This window comes from Pectinophora gossypiella, chromosome 29 (assembly GCF_024362695.1).
Source record: "Pectinophora gossypiella chromosome 29, ilPecGoss1.1, whole genome shotgun sequence".
Taxonomy (NCBI): domain Eukaryota; kingdom Metazoa; phylum Arthropoda; class Insecta; order Lepidoptera; family Gelechiidae; genus Pectinophora; species Pectinophora gossypiella.
In genome coordinates this window covers 248,545-264,307 of record NC_065432.1, presented here as the reverse complement: position 1 = coordinate 264,307, position 15,763 = coordinate 248,545, and the positions used below count along the sequence as shown (strand labels likewise).

Sequence of the window (15,763 nt, the reverse complement as noted above, 5' to 3'; positions counted from 1 at the left end):
CGACAAATCCGTAAATAACAGGACAGTTATAAATCGACTCCTTGCAAAAGTCAGTTTTTTTTTTTGACGTGACTTATTGTAGATTTGCCGCAGATGGCATTAACTACTTGGCCGGACAAATGGGGAGCGCTGAAGGCTCTCACCCGGTACAACGTTTAAGACAACAGGCCTGAGGGTGCCCAGTTGGGCGCGAACCTCGGCTCAGGGCGTCGTCTGAGAGGAAAAATATTTGAAAGAATTAATCGACACTAGTGGGTCGATAGCGATAAGCGTGAATGAGGGAAAGGGTCGTCGGTATCGGGGACAAAAGTCAGAATTGACAATGGCGTCTATTCGGGCGCAAACTTATGTTTTTATCTTGTTTATCCCTTTGAGGAACGGCAAAAACAAATTGTTGCCGTCCTTCACTTACACTACGTGCTAGAAAGAGATGCAGCTAGTTTTACTCCTGTCAAAGTAAGTTAAAATTAAGTTGGTTTTCTTATATCGTGTGGGTTGTGAGGTGGATTACCAACCTCATCAACCCTGCTGTCAGGGTTACTATTGAGCCGCCAAAGGCGCCTGACATGGCTCATGTAACGACTACATACTTACATCAGGAAGTAGTAACCGGGACAAACTGCTTAACGTGCCTTCCGAAGCACGGATCGTCTTACTTTCGGACAATCAGGTGATCAGCCTGTAATGTCCTAACCAAACTAGGGATCACAAAGTGATTTTTGCAGGGATAATCCCATTGATTAACCACTACCGCAGATACAGCGCTTGATACACAAATGCGGCGAAAACTAGACGTTTGTTTAGTTATACATTCGTACACAGCGGTAGGTACCTATACTTATACATTCAATAAAATCGTGTCAAGTTAAGAAAGTACGCAGCGTCTTATTACGTGGTCACATTTATCGTAATACTTTTTTTTTTTTCTTAAATTTTATGGAGGATTTTTTCTTACAAGAAAATGTCATCCTCATATTGATACAAAATTAACATAAATAACAATTAATTTGGTAGCCTCCTATCCAATCCCTTTTTAACAATTTTAACTAAATCTCGTGCTTTCTCCCTCAGCGGAGAAGAGAGGAGGCTATTACATATCTCGTAAAGGATATTATATTTAACAAAAAAGTCCCGTCTTTCAGCCTCATTACGAACACATTCCATAAGAATATGAAAAACATCCTCAACTACAAGACACTCCGAACATAAAGGGGAGGTTATTTTACGCATTAGGTAAGCAAAACTATTGAGAGGAACGTATCGTAATACTTAAAATTATTAGTTTATAGCTATTTTGTCATTGCTCGGGTACATAATTATTCAAAAATATAATATAATGGCAGAGGTATCTATATTTAAAAATAATTGTTCCTTGATATTTGGATCACATTATTGTATGTTGCTTTTCATCTCGAACTCCTCCGTGCTACCGCGTCCCGGCTATATTAGCAGTCGTTAATAACCATCAATCCGCACTGGGCCCGCGTGGTGGTTTAACGCCCGATCTCCCTATCCATCCATAGGGAAGGCCCGTGCCCCAGCAGTGGGGACGTTAATGGGCTGATGATGATGTTTGTATGTTGCTACCTATATTGCTTCTGTTTAATTTGATCAGAAAAATAATGCGTGGAAGATGTATGGGTGTAATAAAAAGGGTCATCATTTATACCCAAAAACAAAGATAAAAGATGCATATGTCTGTTATCTATGAAATTAGAAGGTTAAATGAAGGAAAATCTATACAGCGCCATCTATATTGCTTTTGAAGAACGTAGCCTGGAAAGTCCTTCATTTTCTTTAGTGACCAACTGTCAATACTGTTTTTTTTTAACTATCGATAGTAGTCTACCGATAAGCAGGCAACACTACTTTATACATCATAGACGTTATCATACCTACCTACCCGTCTTATGACTTCATAAGAAAATTTCCGATTACCCATAACTATAATTAAAACACATAATAACGGGTTCTTACCGCGTTTAAATGGGGATATGAGACTCCCGATATTTCGATTAAAAACGCGGTAAGAACCCGTTATTATGTGTTTTAATTATGATAATAACCGCGTAAACTTAAAACAATGTGTATTACCCATAACTGTCCACCCCATTAGGTATTATGGGCGTGATTGACTGCAATATTTGTTGTGAATCTATCTTGCAATATTAATTCTGTACACGAAAAAAGGCAAAAGGAAGAAAAAGGAAGACAAGTTAAGCCGTTAGTACCGGTTCCTACTTACTGATGTAAGTAAGTAGTCGTTACATGAGCCATGTCAGGGGCCTTTGGCGGCTCAATAATAACCCTGACACCAGGGTTGGTGGGGTTGGTAATTCACCTCTCAACCCACACGATAGTAGCGATAGCAGAATTCTCTACAGCCATAACATTTTCGTCGCGTCGCGTGGAGTTCAGTGTTCAGAAATAATTCTGTAATTAACCTACATATTCATAAAAAAGTATTTGACTACTGAATTCGACTTTTTGGCTGTTGACTTCATGTTTCGATCGTAGATAATTGAGCCGTATCGCCGTCTATAATCGAGGGTGTTAGTGAAAACTGCACTTACATAAACTGCCTATATTCATCCCACTGCTGGGCACAGGCCTCCCCTCAATCAACCGGAGGGGGTATGGAGCATACTCCACCACGCTGCTCCAATGCGGATTGGTGGAGGTGTTTTTACGGCTAATAGCCGGGACCAACGGCTTAGCGTGCCCTCCGAAGCACGGAATCATCTTACTTTTTCGGACAATCAGGTGATTCAAGCCTGAAAAGTCCTTACCAAACAAAGGACAGTCTCACAAAGTGATTTCGACAATGTCCCCATCGGGAATCGAACCCGGACCTTCAGATCGTGAGCCTAACGCTCTAACCACTAGACCACGGAGGCTGCTTAAGATAAATTAATAACTCATTGGTGCAAGTCCGGTACCAGGTTTCGAACCGGCACTCTCAGTTTGAGAAGCAAGCCAGTGTACCACACTGATATATTGCCATATAGGCCGTATTCCATAATGATTTGTTAAAATATGATCACGTATCGAACCTTTATCAAACTTCGTAAACAAACTCAATGATAAAGCTTTTAACTGCACCTTTCCCCGTAAACTTTGCCTTTAAATAATGTTATTATGTGATATTTACGCCGGCGGGGTCACATTCATTAATAATATTACGGTTTCTGATGTACTTCGCACAAAGCGCTTCGCATCGTCCTTCATTATGCGCACTGTTGGGAGTGGAATTCTTTGCCGTTTTGGCGGCGTAGGTGTGCTGCCGCCAAAGGATGTTTTCATGGTACCGAACTGAGCATAGTACCCCGCTAGCCACAAGTTGGTAGTGTGACTAGGGATCGACGATCCGACAGGGTTGTGTTGGAAGTTGTATATATGCGTCTTGCTGTGTAAACTTCGATATCGCGTTTCACGACTGCTTGAAGACTGAATGTGGCGCCATCTGTTGCATGTGAGCGGAACTAGGTGGCCAACTAGTTGGGTCCGCTACACCGTCTTCTGTATTTCCGAATACATATAACCCGGGTGCTTTCAAGGTCAGAGTGAACAGGCACCTTCTGGGCGAGCTCCATCTTAGGCCTCGTCAATGCCTTCGGGCAAGTCTAGGGCCAAGAGCAAATCCATCAAAGGTAAAAAAAAACTCGAGGTTCAGTACGATCTACTTTGAACCGGCGTGCGTGTATGAAACGATTGATGAATGTGGAGGAAGCAAGAGAAGTGTGTCAGGATCGAAGCAAATGGAATTCCATAGTCTCAGCTTACCCCGGGTCCTAGGTTCGATTCTCGGTGGGGACGTATCACAAAAATTACTTTGTGGTCCCTAGTTTGGTTAGGACATTACAAGCTGATCACCTGATTGTCCGAAAGTAAGACGATTCGTGCTTCGGAAGGCATGTTAAGCCGTTGGTCTCGGTTAGTACTTACTGATGTAAGTACGTAGTCGTTATATGAGCCATGTCAGGGGCCTTTGGCGGCTCAATAGTAATCCTGTCACCAGGGTTGATGAGGTTGGTAATTCACCTCACAAATACCAAAATGCTCAGCTGAGGACAAGTCGAGTAGAGGAAGAGTCGAACATCTTAGAATACGGGTGTTAGTCTTCGTTGTTTAATAACACTGTATAATTGTATGTGATTTTTTTTTTAAATATAAATAAATGCATTCGAATTGATTTGTGGCAAATGCGCAAACCGCGCGAAGCCAAAACCTATAAAGAAAAAAAACACTAATATTATAGGCTAGCTGTAGTTATGCAGTGTTCCATATTCGAACTGCAACGGTACGCTGACCCAGATGCGGCGTGACGTCACAACGCCATTTTTGAATTGTGTTCCAAAATGGATTCTTTGGTACTTCTATCGTGTGAGTTGTGAGGTGAATTACCAACCTCATCAACCCTGGTGACACGGTTATTACTAAGCCGCCAAAGGCCCCTCACATGACTCATGTAACGACTATACTTACATCAGTAAGTAGTAACTGAGACCAACGGCTTAACGTGCCTTCCGAAGCACGGATCATCTTTTGGACAATCAGGTGATCAGCCTGTAATTAAGTAATTTTTGTGATATGTCCCCAACGGTTAGCACAACGTTCAACCATATTGATATCGGCTTAACACTCCATACAAAAATTTCATGCTTACCGTGTGTCGCCGAACGCATAAGTGCGTTCACCCCCTCACCCCTTAGCGGTTTACGGCCATTTAAGACTAAAGTAAGACCCAGAGGGGGTCAGGTCGGCGCCCGATACGAATTGGTGCGGGGGGTGGAGAGATACCGTTCTGCGTAGTTATTATTGCTTTATTATTCCTTATTCTATAACCAATGATTGTCGAATTTCTTTTCGAATTCATGTTTGGATCATAAATGATTATCACGTGCTCAGCTCAGGTGGCGCAGCGGTAAACGCGCTCGGTCTGCGATTGTTGAAGTTAAGCAACTATCGCAAAGGCCGGTCATAGGATGGGTGACCACAAAAAAAAAGTTTTCATCTCGAGCTCCTCCGTGCTTCGGAAGGCACGTTAAGTCGTTGGTCCCGGTTGCATTAGTAGTCGTTAATAACCACCAATCCGCACTGGGCCCGCGTGGTGGTTTAAAGCCCGATCTCCCTATCCATCCATAGGGAAAGCTCGTGCCCCTGCAGTGGGGACGGTAATGGGCTGGTGATGATGATGATGACGTGCTCAGCGGTGAAGGAAAACATCGTGAGGAAACCCACATACACGAGAATGCGTTTCGGAGGTATGTGACCTAACCTGTATTGGGCTGGTTTTCCCTTCGCGGGTTGGAAGGTCAGACAGGCAGTCGCTTCTGTAAAAAACAGGACCTGTCAAAACTTCAGGTTAGGTAAGCGGACCCTGTGAAAAACGGGATAATGCTAGGGGGCTTTTTTATTCCTTATTTTATAAGTATGAGCTATATAGTAAACTATATATTATATAAATAGGCACTTCGTTTTATATATTGGATTCGCCCAACCGCAAGTGTAACCTTGCACGATTGATTCGAACTGAATCTAGCGTTAAACGAAAAGTATAGGTATAGGTAATAGGGTTAGTGATTGTAAATGGTCGACACCGAAATCGCGGAAATAAAAAGAAAACAAGGAAAATGAAAATACATGAAAGAAAAGCAAAAATAAAATAACTTAAAAACTCAACGACCGATTTGGTGGCAGCGAAAATAGAATAGAAGAAACAAAAGACAATCATACCATATAGAAGAAAGGAGTCAATATATTTATGAAAACATTATGTATGTGCGTAAAAATGTATCTCTCCTTCCGAGAAACTGTGAAAGGCATACTTACAATACAAGGAATAAAAATAAAATTGTTGTTCAAAATTCTAGATTAAGTAAATTAAATTCATCTTTTTTGGGGTTATGTATACGTTTTTACAATAAAATACCAGATAATATTTTAAATTTGTCAGAGAACAAATTTAAAGCTCACGTGAAGCTTACTTTATGTAAAAAAGCCTATTATAAGATTAATGATTACCTAAATGATAAAAATGTCTGGTATTGAATGTGTTCCTCTAGTTATTAAATAACTTGTAATGTACCCTCATTGATTTAAAAGATGTGTTGCTGTTGCAGTTTCTTGTCATTTCTTCTCCTCAGCCATAACACCTTGCGAAATGACGTAAATTCAAAAATGTTACATTGACCTTCAACAAGTTTATCCATGATAATTACGTTGAATAAATGATTCTGATTCTGATTCTGATTCTGGAGATTCTATATAATTTATAAAAAATATAAAATCTATATAAAAATGTTCGTGCGTCGTTTACATTTACAGTGATTATTTAGACGATGAATACACGGGATTAACTATTTGGGAACAGATATTAGGCAGCCAAATTGATTGATCTTTTAGGTAAGCAGGCCCTGTGGGGAAATTGGAATGATGCTGCGGAGATGATGATGATGAACGGTCCTAACAAATGGTAGCTATCCTATAAAGGCATACCACTAGAGATAGCAAGGCGGATGGTGGATTACTGTTTCTATTTATAGCGAATTCCTCTCGGGTCGATCTCGAGCGCGCGTCTCAATGTAATTCTGTATTCGGCGTTATGAGTTGTATAATGAGAGAATACTCGTGCTATTATAAATTCGAATGTAATGTCTGTCTTTTCTTCTTCTCTTATCGTGAGGGTTGTGAGGTGGAATACCAACCCCATCAACACTGGTGACAGTTACTATTGAGCCGACTAAGGCCCCTGACGTGACTCATGTAACGACTACGTACTTACATCAGTAAGTAGTAACTGGTACCAACGGCTTAACGTGCCTTCCAAAGCACGGATCATCTTACTTTTTGGACAATCAGGTGATCAGCCTGTTATGTCCTAACCAAACTAGGGATCACAAAGTGTTTTTTTTGTGATGTCCCCACCGGGATTCGAACCCGGGGCATCCGGATCGTGGGCCCAACGCTCAACCACTGGACCACGGAGGCCTGTCTGTCATAAGAGGCAAGATGGTTGGACACAATACAAGGAACAACAAAAAAAGTGCTATCCAAAATTCTAGGCTAAGTAAATTAAATTCATCTTTCATGGGGTTGTGTATACGTTTTTACAATAAAATATTACCAGACAGTATTTTGAATTTGTCAGAAAATACATTTAAAGCTGATGTGAAGCTTACTTATTCTATAGTCTCTGCTTACCCCGGTGGGAAATAGGCGTAAGTTTATGCATGTATGTGAGCTTACTTTATGTAAAAAAGTTTAATGATTACCTAAATGATAAAAATTTGGTATTCATTGATTTAAAAGATGTGTTGCTGTTGCAGTTTCTTGTCATTTCCTTTCCTCAGCCGTAACACCTTGCGAAATGACGTAGATTCAGAAATATTAAATTGACCTTTAACAGGTTCATCCATGATAATAACATTGAATAAATGTTTCTGATTCATCGAAGGGAAGGTACAAGGAAAGAGAGGAAGGGGAAGACCAAGAAGAGCTTACATGGAACAGATTAAAGAGAAGGCGAACGTCGTGTCTTATAAGGAAGTGAAGGAATTGGCCTTTGATAGATAAGAATGGAGAATGCTACACCAACAAGAGAGCGGCTCTTAAATTAATGATGTAGTAGAACGGAATATTTGAAAGAATATTCTTCCTATATAGATAGCGATAAGCGCTGAATGAGGGAAATCGTCGACCACGCCGGCGGTCGGTATCGGGGTTCTGAAGCTTTTGGTGTCGCGAGCTGATTGGCAAATTCAAAATTCAAAAATAAAAAAAAATCATAGATATTTATTTTTCAAAATTGGCTTACAAAGTTAGCGCTTTTTGAACGTCAAAAATTAAATTACATATTATGTAACTAGCTGTAAAACTACTACCACATCGGAATCTGTAACGCTGAAGGAAAGACGTGGCCAGAAAACCTCCCAGCACAGGGCCCTAGTCCCACTGTTTCATGTTCTCCTTTCTTTTCTTTTTAAATCCTGTTTGTATTACATAATTTATAAAGTTAAATACAATGGTATTCCAATAGCAGTCGGTGGAAGGAAAGTGAAAAATAAACAGTTTATGTCCTCCTCTTTGGCTAGAGGGAATCGAGGCCATTATAATGTAATATGTATGTAGCGTTAGTGCATAATAAATGCACGTTATTTAAGGTAGGCAAACATAAATAATGCACGGGCGTGTGTATGGGACGACATTATTGATGAGTTGACTCACATTACCTACAGTGTCGGCGGCCATTATGCGATTGTTTTATTGAATGACATTTTTCTTCTTCAAAAAAAAACAAATCAAATTAATAAAAAATAAAAAAATAATCAAAATGTAATCTAAATCTTCTTTAATAAAATTATTCTATTCTATTCTATAGTGTGAGTTGTGAGGTGGATTACCGACGTCATCACCCCTGGTGTCAGGGTTACTATAGAGCCGCCAAAGGCCCCATGGCTCATGTAACGACTACGTACTTCAAGTAATAACCGAGACCAACGGCTTAGCATGCCTTCCGAAGCACGAGTCGTCTACTGTTAACTGCAAGAGGTATGCATCTTCAATATAATTAAATAGTGAATCTTCCGCCAAAAGCAACAATGCCTTGTGTTGTATTTAAAAGACGCCCGCGCAGGCAGGTGTGCAGTGATGTGCCGTTCCGGGAATATTCCCACTTTGGGGAATGTTCCCGGCAGTTTTATTCTATCGTGTGGATTGTGAGGTGGATTACCAACCTCATCAGCCCTGGTGTCAGAGTTATTATTGAGCCGCCAAAGGCCCCTGACATGGTTCACGTAACGACTACTTACTTACATCAGTAAGTAGTAACCGGGACCAACGGCTTAACGTGCCTTCCGAAGCACGGCAGTTATTACCTAACCTTCAGGCAGATGACACCAGAGTACAAGGAAGAACAATTTGTAAAAGAAAAGCAGCCAGTGTGCTTACTATTAAAGAGTTTTCACAACGGGAACATTACCACTTTGAGAAAATTCCTGGGAACTGCAGGTGTGGATCCGGTCTTACATCTGTCAGTTCAGTACACAGAGTATACAGGGGTACATTGTGTAGTTGGTACACCTGCTGAGCGTCCCTCGATGTATCGTGTGGTGCGCCGGCGCCGGCGCCGTTGAACCGGTTACGCGCTAATTTCATTGTTTTTCAATGTTTAATGTAAGTTTGTGTACATACAACACAGTTTGTATGCCTTTGTATTGTATCATCACTAATTTAAGAGCCATGCTCTTGGCGGTGTAGCATTCTTTATGCTACTTTTTTAGTGAAAAATAGGGCAGTGGTTTCCCTCTTGGCGTCCGCCCCGCAGTACTCTGTTCCGTCCCTTTCCTTTTCGGCGGATAAGAAAATGACAGGTATAACTTAAAGTAAAATTAGGAGGTGTCTGCAGGAATCGGGGCCAGTATGGAGAACTGTTAACTGAACTGTAGGAACTCTCAACAGTGCTGCCTACATTTGAGTTTCTAGTTTTTATCCTCATTGAATTAATAGCTTAACAAATCTCAGGACAAAGGGGACCTTGAATGTGGCTTCTAACGATAAACAGTCCTCGACAATATACAATACTAATCCACAGTAATCGTGGTGGACGACAGATGACGTCATTTACTAGTATCTATGCCTCGTTCAAACGTGCCGAGTAAACTGGCGAGACAGTACACTCGGCCGAGTATTCTAGACTTAAATACATAACATACATATACATACATATACATAGACAGCTATATACGTAAGGCCCACTGCTGGGCACAGGCCTCTCCTCAATCAACGAGGAGGTATGGAGCATACTCCACCACGCTGCTCCGATGCGGGTTGGTGGAAGTGTTTTTACGGCTAATAGCCGGGACCAACGGCTTAACGTGCCCTCCGAAGCACGGAATCATATTTTTTCGGACAATCAGGTGATTTAATCCTGAAAAGTTTTTACCAAACAAAGGACAGTCTCACAAAGTGATTTCGACAATGTCTCCATCGGGAATCGACCAGATCGTGAGCCTAACGCTCTAACCACTAGACCACGGAGGCTGTTGGTTGTTGTTGTGGAGACTTAAATACGCCTCTTATTTTTATATGAGGCGTTAAATAGTGACTGGACTGAAGCTGTCACGAACTATTGCATAATATCTGTTGTCCATTAACAGGTGGCAACAGGGTTTAAAAAGAAATAATTCATCTCAGGTGTTTGGAACTGTTATTTTTACTGAACAGAGGGGCTAAAAAGGCCACATCGAACCAAGTCATCTAAGAATGCAATATTGCAATTTGACAATAGCGCATGTAAATGTAAGTGCGCAATGCAAACAAATGTCAAATAGCAATCTTGCTTTCTTAAATGAATTGCTTCGATGTGGTCATTTTAACCGCCCAGGACTCTAGTATAAACATTTGACACGCGTGATAATGTGAGGCTACCGAGTACTTAGCCGAGAGCACTGTCTCTCGGTACTTGTAAACGAGGCTTTAGGCTCGGAGCTGGCGCGTGCGCAACTAACAAACTTGCATAATTCATAATAGGAGCTTCTACGGTGGGCTGGTGTATAGGGAATAGGGTATTTTTTTTATTTGTATGTTGTATGTTTATTTTGTTATATCATATCAGTAGGTATTAGTATTATCATTAGAATGTTAGAAGGACTGCATAATGGGTCATTGTCCCAACACAAGTATCTTGATTAATTACTGGGGACTCCTATCCACGATTATCTGCTTGTATTTACAGAAATAAATGAATTTTATTTTATTTTTTTATTTGTTAACACTAAATTCGAAAACAAATTCATGTTTGGATCATAAATGATCCGATTGTCCGAAGGTAAGATGATCCGTGCTCCGGAAGGCATGTAAGCCGTGTAAGGCATGTAAGCCGTTGGTCGCGGTTACTACTTACTGTTGTAAGTGAGTAGTAGAGAAGATCTACCCAAAAACAAAATTAAAAGATGCATATGTCTGTTATACGTGAAATTAGAAGGTGCTGTCCTAAGTGCCCTAACACCTGCACTATTGAAGACCTGTACGAAGCCACTGACAAAGCCGTAAGCGTGGCCAATTATTGGTCAGCAAAAATTTAGCTTCGATCGCCATCGACTCGCAAAGAAGAAGAAGAAGGTTACACGAAGGAAAATCTATACAGTATCATCTGTAAATGGAGTTTCTCATTGAAAAATCGCCCGGCACCTCATAAGAGCTACTCTGCTCGAGTGTTCTAGAAATTTTGCGAAAAAAAAATGGTCATGTCTAAATCAAGGGAGATGCCAGCATTGAAAGATACAAGGAAAGATAAGATGGACTCAGGAAAGGACGCCCATCCTTCCGCCGCGACAAAGATATCGCGGCTCTCGGATCAAATTGCTTCTATCCAATGCCTCTTTAAAAAAATGCTTTTCCGCTACTTTGACAAATGAGACTTTATGAGACAGGGTTCAAAAGAAAATTAATTTTACTTAAGTGGTTTTTTTGAGGCTGTTCATCTTCGGAAAATTGTCATACGATCATCATAGAAAATGATGCAAATATTAATTATTACACTTTTTAATGCATTAATTACTGATGTATTTATTAAGTTACTTGTTACTAAAAGTCTGATATATGGACACAGTTGCTTGAATTTTTTTATAATTAATATTATACAGATGTCTCATAAATAAATAATCTAAAAAACGAATTAGGCAAGAATTTTAAAAAAATCCTTAGGGTTGCCAATTTATTCCACTTTTTTATTTTTAATAATTTTAGGGTTGCGAATTGAACTTATTTACAATTGCTAAACGAATCATGACCTATTCAGCAGCAAAGTCAAAGCTGCGGAACCCACGGTGCGTAAGTCGCACTCGCACTTGACCCCCTTTTTTATACCGGAATGACCTACTTACATAATACAATGCAAATCAAATAAAAACTTGTGAAAACAATCCACCCACGTAATAATAGCAATCGATACAATACTACATAGTCTACACACACCCCGCGCAGCCGGTGTATTCGGGTCACGCGCAACTTTGTGCCGTTCCCGGGAACATTCCCAAAATGGGAATAATCACCCCCTTACACGACACTGGCTCTAAGATATCAAGTGACGTGCCATTTTTTTTTTTGGTGCCATTTTTGGGAACATTTTAACTTTTTATTCCCAAAGTACATTCCCGGCAGTAGAAAGGCGCAAAACTTATGTAAAAAAAATATCTTTATTACCTAACATTGAGGCATATAAGATCAGGGGGGTTAAAATGGCATCGGAAAGCAATGTTGCAATTTGACGTTTGCGCATATAAAAGTTAAGTATGTGCGCAATGCAAACAAATGTCAAATAGCAATATTGCTTTCTAGTTTGCTACGATGCTTCGATGTGGCCATTTTAACCCCCTCTCCCCACCCCGAGCATAAAAAATAACATTTTACTAACCCTTTACTATTAAAGAGTTTTTACAACGGGAACATTCCCACTTTGGGAACCTTTCCTGGGAGCAGCACATCGCTGGCACGCGTCATTCTCGGTAAATATTTAATCTGTGGCATTTCGCAAGTTACGGGAGGATTGCGGCCTCGTCATGTGTCTTCGCTGTAGTGTCTCCCTGTTATAGTAAAATTAGAAGAAACTACATTAGGCTAGTTTCCAACCAGTCAAATCAGTTACTTTTTGCTAAACGTCAAAACACGATTTTTTTTGACGTGACCTATTGTAGATTTGCCGCAGATGGCATCAACTACTTGGCCGGAACCCAAAACACGAAATTACTATGGATTTTGTATGAATAAACGCACTTATTATAAAATGTCTCACTTCTTATTATACTTTTCTTTTTTTAAAATTGATAAATAAGTTAAACAGAAAAAGAAAACTTTATTGCCACCTTTAGATTTGTCTTTGTTTAGTAATCAGAATTTCATAATTTATCTTTGACCTAGGAAACTACCCAATTATAGGAAAAATGGATGACATAATAAAAGAAAAATACAGTGAGAAAATAGGTTTCAAACAACGAGTAACGGATCTACTATAACATATGCCGAGGTTTTTCTTGCAGCTTCTTTTCCCCGGCTATACAGATTGTGAGAAGCTGCAGTAGTTTTAGGCGGATGAGACGTTCGTTATGTAAAAATTGACGATTCAAAGTGTAACTATGTTACCTACTGAATAAAGATATTTTTGAATTTGAATATCAACTCACGATTACATTTGCATCTACTACAATGGCCTCTGTGGTCCGGTGGTTGAGCATTGGGCTCACGATCCGGAGGTCCCGGGATCGAATTTCGGTGGAAACATATCAAATAAAATACTTTGTTTGGCTAGGACATAACAGGCTGATTACCCCATTTGTCCAAAAGATAATCCGTGCTTCGGAAGGCACGTTAAGCTATTGGTCCCGGTTACTACTTACTAATGTAAGTTAGTAGTCGTCACGTCAGAGGAATTTGGCGGCTCAATAGCAACACTGATACCAGGGTTAATGAGCTTGATAAACTACCTCACAACCCACACGATGAAGAAGAAAATATTTCATGTCCCAAATTGGGTGCCCATAATCGATATTGGCGCCCAAAATGGGGCTATTTTTTGAAACACTATTTTGTTTCTTATTTTACCACCAGGGTTGATGAGGTTGGTAATCCACCTCATAACCCACACGATATAAGAAGAGTTTACGTATGTTATAATCCACATTACAAGTTCGTCAACCTCTAACAAGTGTCCCCACAATAACACAGCATCCATCATTGCCGTCTAGCAATTCAATTTGTCCCCCATTTATTGCATCACCGCCAGAGGGGACCGGTGGCCATTTCGCAGAAACACAACATAAGCTCACGACTATATCTCAATTGGGGTAGTCAGAGGTAAATCCATCGCAAGATGAACTAAGTACCCACACCTCACCGAGCTGTCTGTTAGACCAACGTGATAAGTGAGCCGCATCGCCGTCTATAATGGCCGAGCCAACGTGTTAGTGAAAACTGCACTTGAGATAATAACTCATTGGTGCAAATGGTTTATATTGACATAACTATTACCCTAGAAGAACGTACATTGACCAAATTGGAGATGTCCTTAGAAAAGGTTCAGCACGATCTACTCTGAACCGGCGTGCGTGTATGAAACGATTGATGAATGTGGAGGAAGCAAGAGAAGTGTGCCATAAAGCTAATGGAATTGCATAGTCTCTGCTTGCCCCGGTGGGAGATAGGCGTAAGTAATGACGTTATGTAATATTATTGATGTTGTAATAACTGTAATATATTTTTTTTCTAAATTAGCGTTTTTATATCTAGATTAAGAATGTAAATGATTGTATTGTATTTAAACATTGTCACCTTGGGACTCTATATGTAGAGAATGATGCTGACTCCTCTACACACCATCTAATTTTATTTTAAGTTATACCTGTCATTTTCTTACCCCCTGTAAAAGAAAGGGACGGGTAATCGACAGGCATTACATTTATGAAACGCACGCCAATTTTGTATTGGCCAAATAACCCGATAGAACTAAGTTGACAGCACAGGTCAAACGGGTTGCATATGAGCAATATATGCCTATTTTGTTCGCCCGGGTTATTCATTCGTTTTAAAATTAACTTTAAAAATGACGGGTATAACTTAAAATAAATTTAAGAGGGGTCTGCAGGAATCGGGGCCACTGTTCTTGCAAACTTAATTGAAATAAATTGAATTGAATTGAGTTTGTGTATGTGTGTGTTGTCAGTTTTTTTATTAGTTCTGTTTAGTTAATACATCACCTGATTGCCCAAAAAGTAAAAAGATCCGTGCTTCGGAAGGCACGTTAAGCCATTGGTCCCGGTTATTACTTACTGATGTAAGTACGTAGTCATTACATGAGTCATGTCAGGGGCCTATGGCGGCTCAGTAATAATCCTGACACCAGGGTTGATGGGGTTGGTAATTCACCTCACAATCCACACGATCGAAGAAGAAGTTAATACATGTTGATCTCCCGAACATTTAAATAGATATATGTAAATAAACTATATAAAATCTTGGAGTTATTAGAAGTTTCCGTGTAATGTTTGCGACCCTCGACCCCGCTGCTCCCTGCCTCCCCTGCACTGACCTTGGCCGCGGTCGATCGATATCAGATGTTCGTTCCGGAGTTGTGGCCCCGTACTCTAAGATGTTAAGTCGAACTTTCCTCGATTTCCTCTGTTATTATTATAAGCATCTTTCGCAAAGGCCGGTCATAGGATGGGTGACCACAAAAAAAAAAGTTTTCATCTCGAGCTCCTCCGTGCTTCGGATGGCACGTTAAGCCGTTGGTCCCGGCTGCATTAGCAGTCGTTAATAACCATCAATCCGCACTGAGCCCGCGTGATGGTTTAAGGCCCGATCTCCCTATCCATCCATAGGGAAGGCCCGTGCCCCAGCAGTGGGGACGTTAATGGGCTGATGATGATGATGGCAGACAGAAAGAAATATCCTGCGTGGATCATATATCCAGCTTAAGCTCCCCACAGCTCAGCTTAATTTATTTCCTCTGTTGACGCGAACTTAGAAAAACCTCGACAACATAACATAAGCACACGGCTGTCGCATTTGGCTACTTGACAATCATAACAATAAAATGTGAAATAATGCGATTTTTTATCTGAGTATTACAAGACTCGAAACACGGGCGGCCATTATAGAGTTTCGTGTGACGTCACATTTCACAAAATAAAAATCCAACAAAAAATGTATGGAAGCAAACATCACACATATAACAAACTTCCGCGAATTATATAATTACTAAAAAAAA

At 40.3% G+C, this 15,763-nt stretch overlaps 1 protein-coding gene and 1 long non-coding RNA gene across 6 annotated transcripts in view; one reads left to right on the top strand and one right to left on the bottom strand.

The window, feature by feature from the left end:
• LOC126379659 (uncharacterized) overlaps positions 1-15,763 on the bottom strand; it is a 150,018-nt gene that overhangs the window by 108,047 nt on the left and 26,208 nt on the right. Inside the window, exon 1 of one of the 2 annotated variants that reach the window (XR_007568373.1) lies at positions 2,067-2,082. The exons of the other annotated variant lie outside the window; for it this stretch is intronic. This is a non-coding gene — a long non-coding RNA (uncharacterized LOC126379659). Of the gene's footprint in view, positions 1-2,066; positions 2,083-15,763 lie in introns of those variants that run through there. 2 annotated transcript variants of the gene reach the window in all.
• Positions 1-15,763, top strand: part of LOC126379418 (uncharacterized) — a 36,406-nt gene that overhangs the window by 1,022 nt on the left and 19,621 nt on the right. The window lies entirely within an intron of this gene.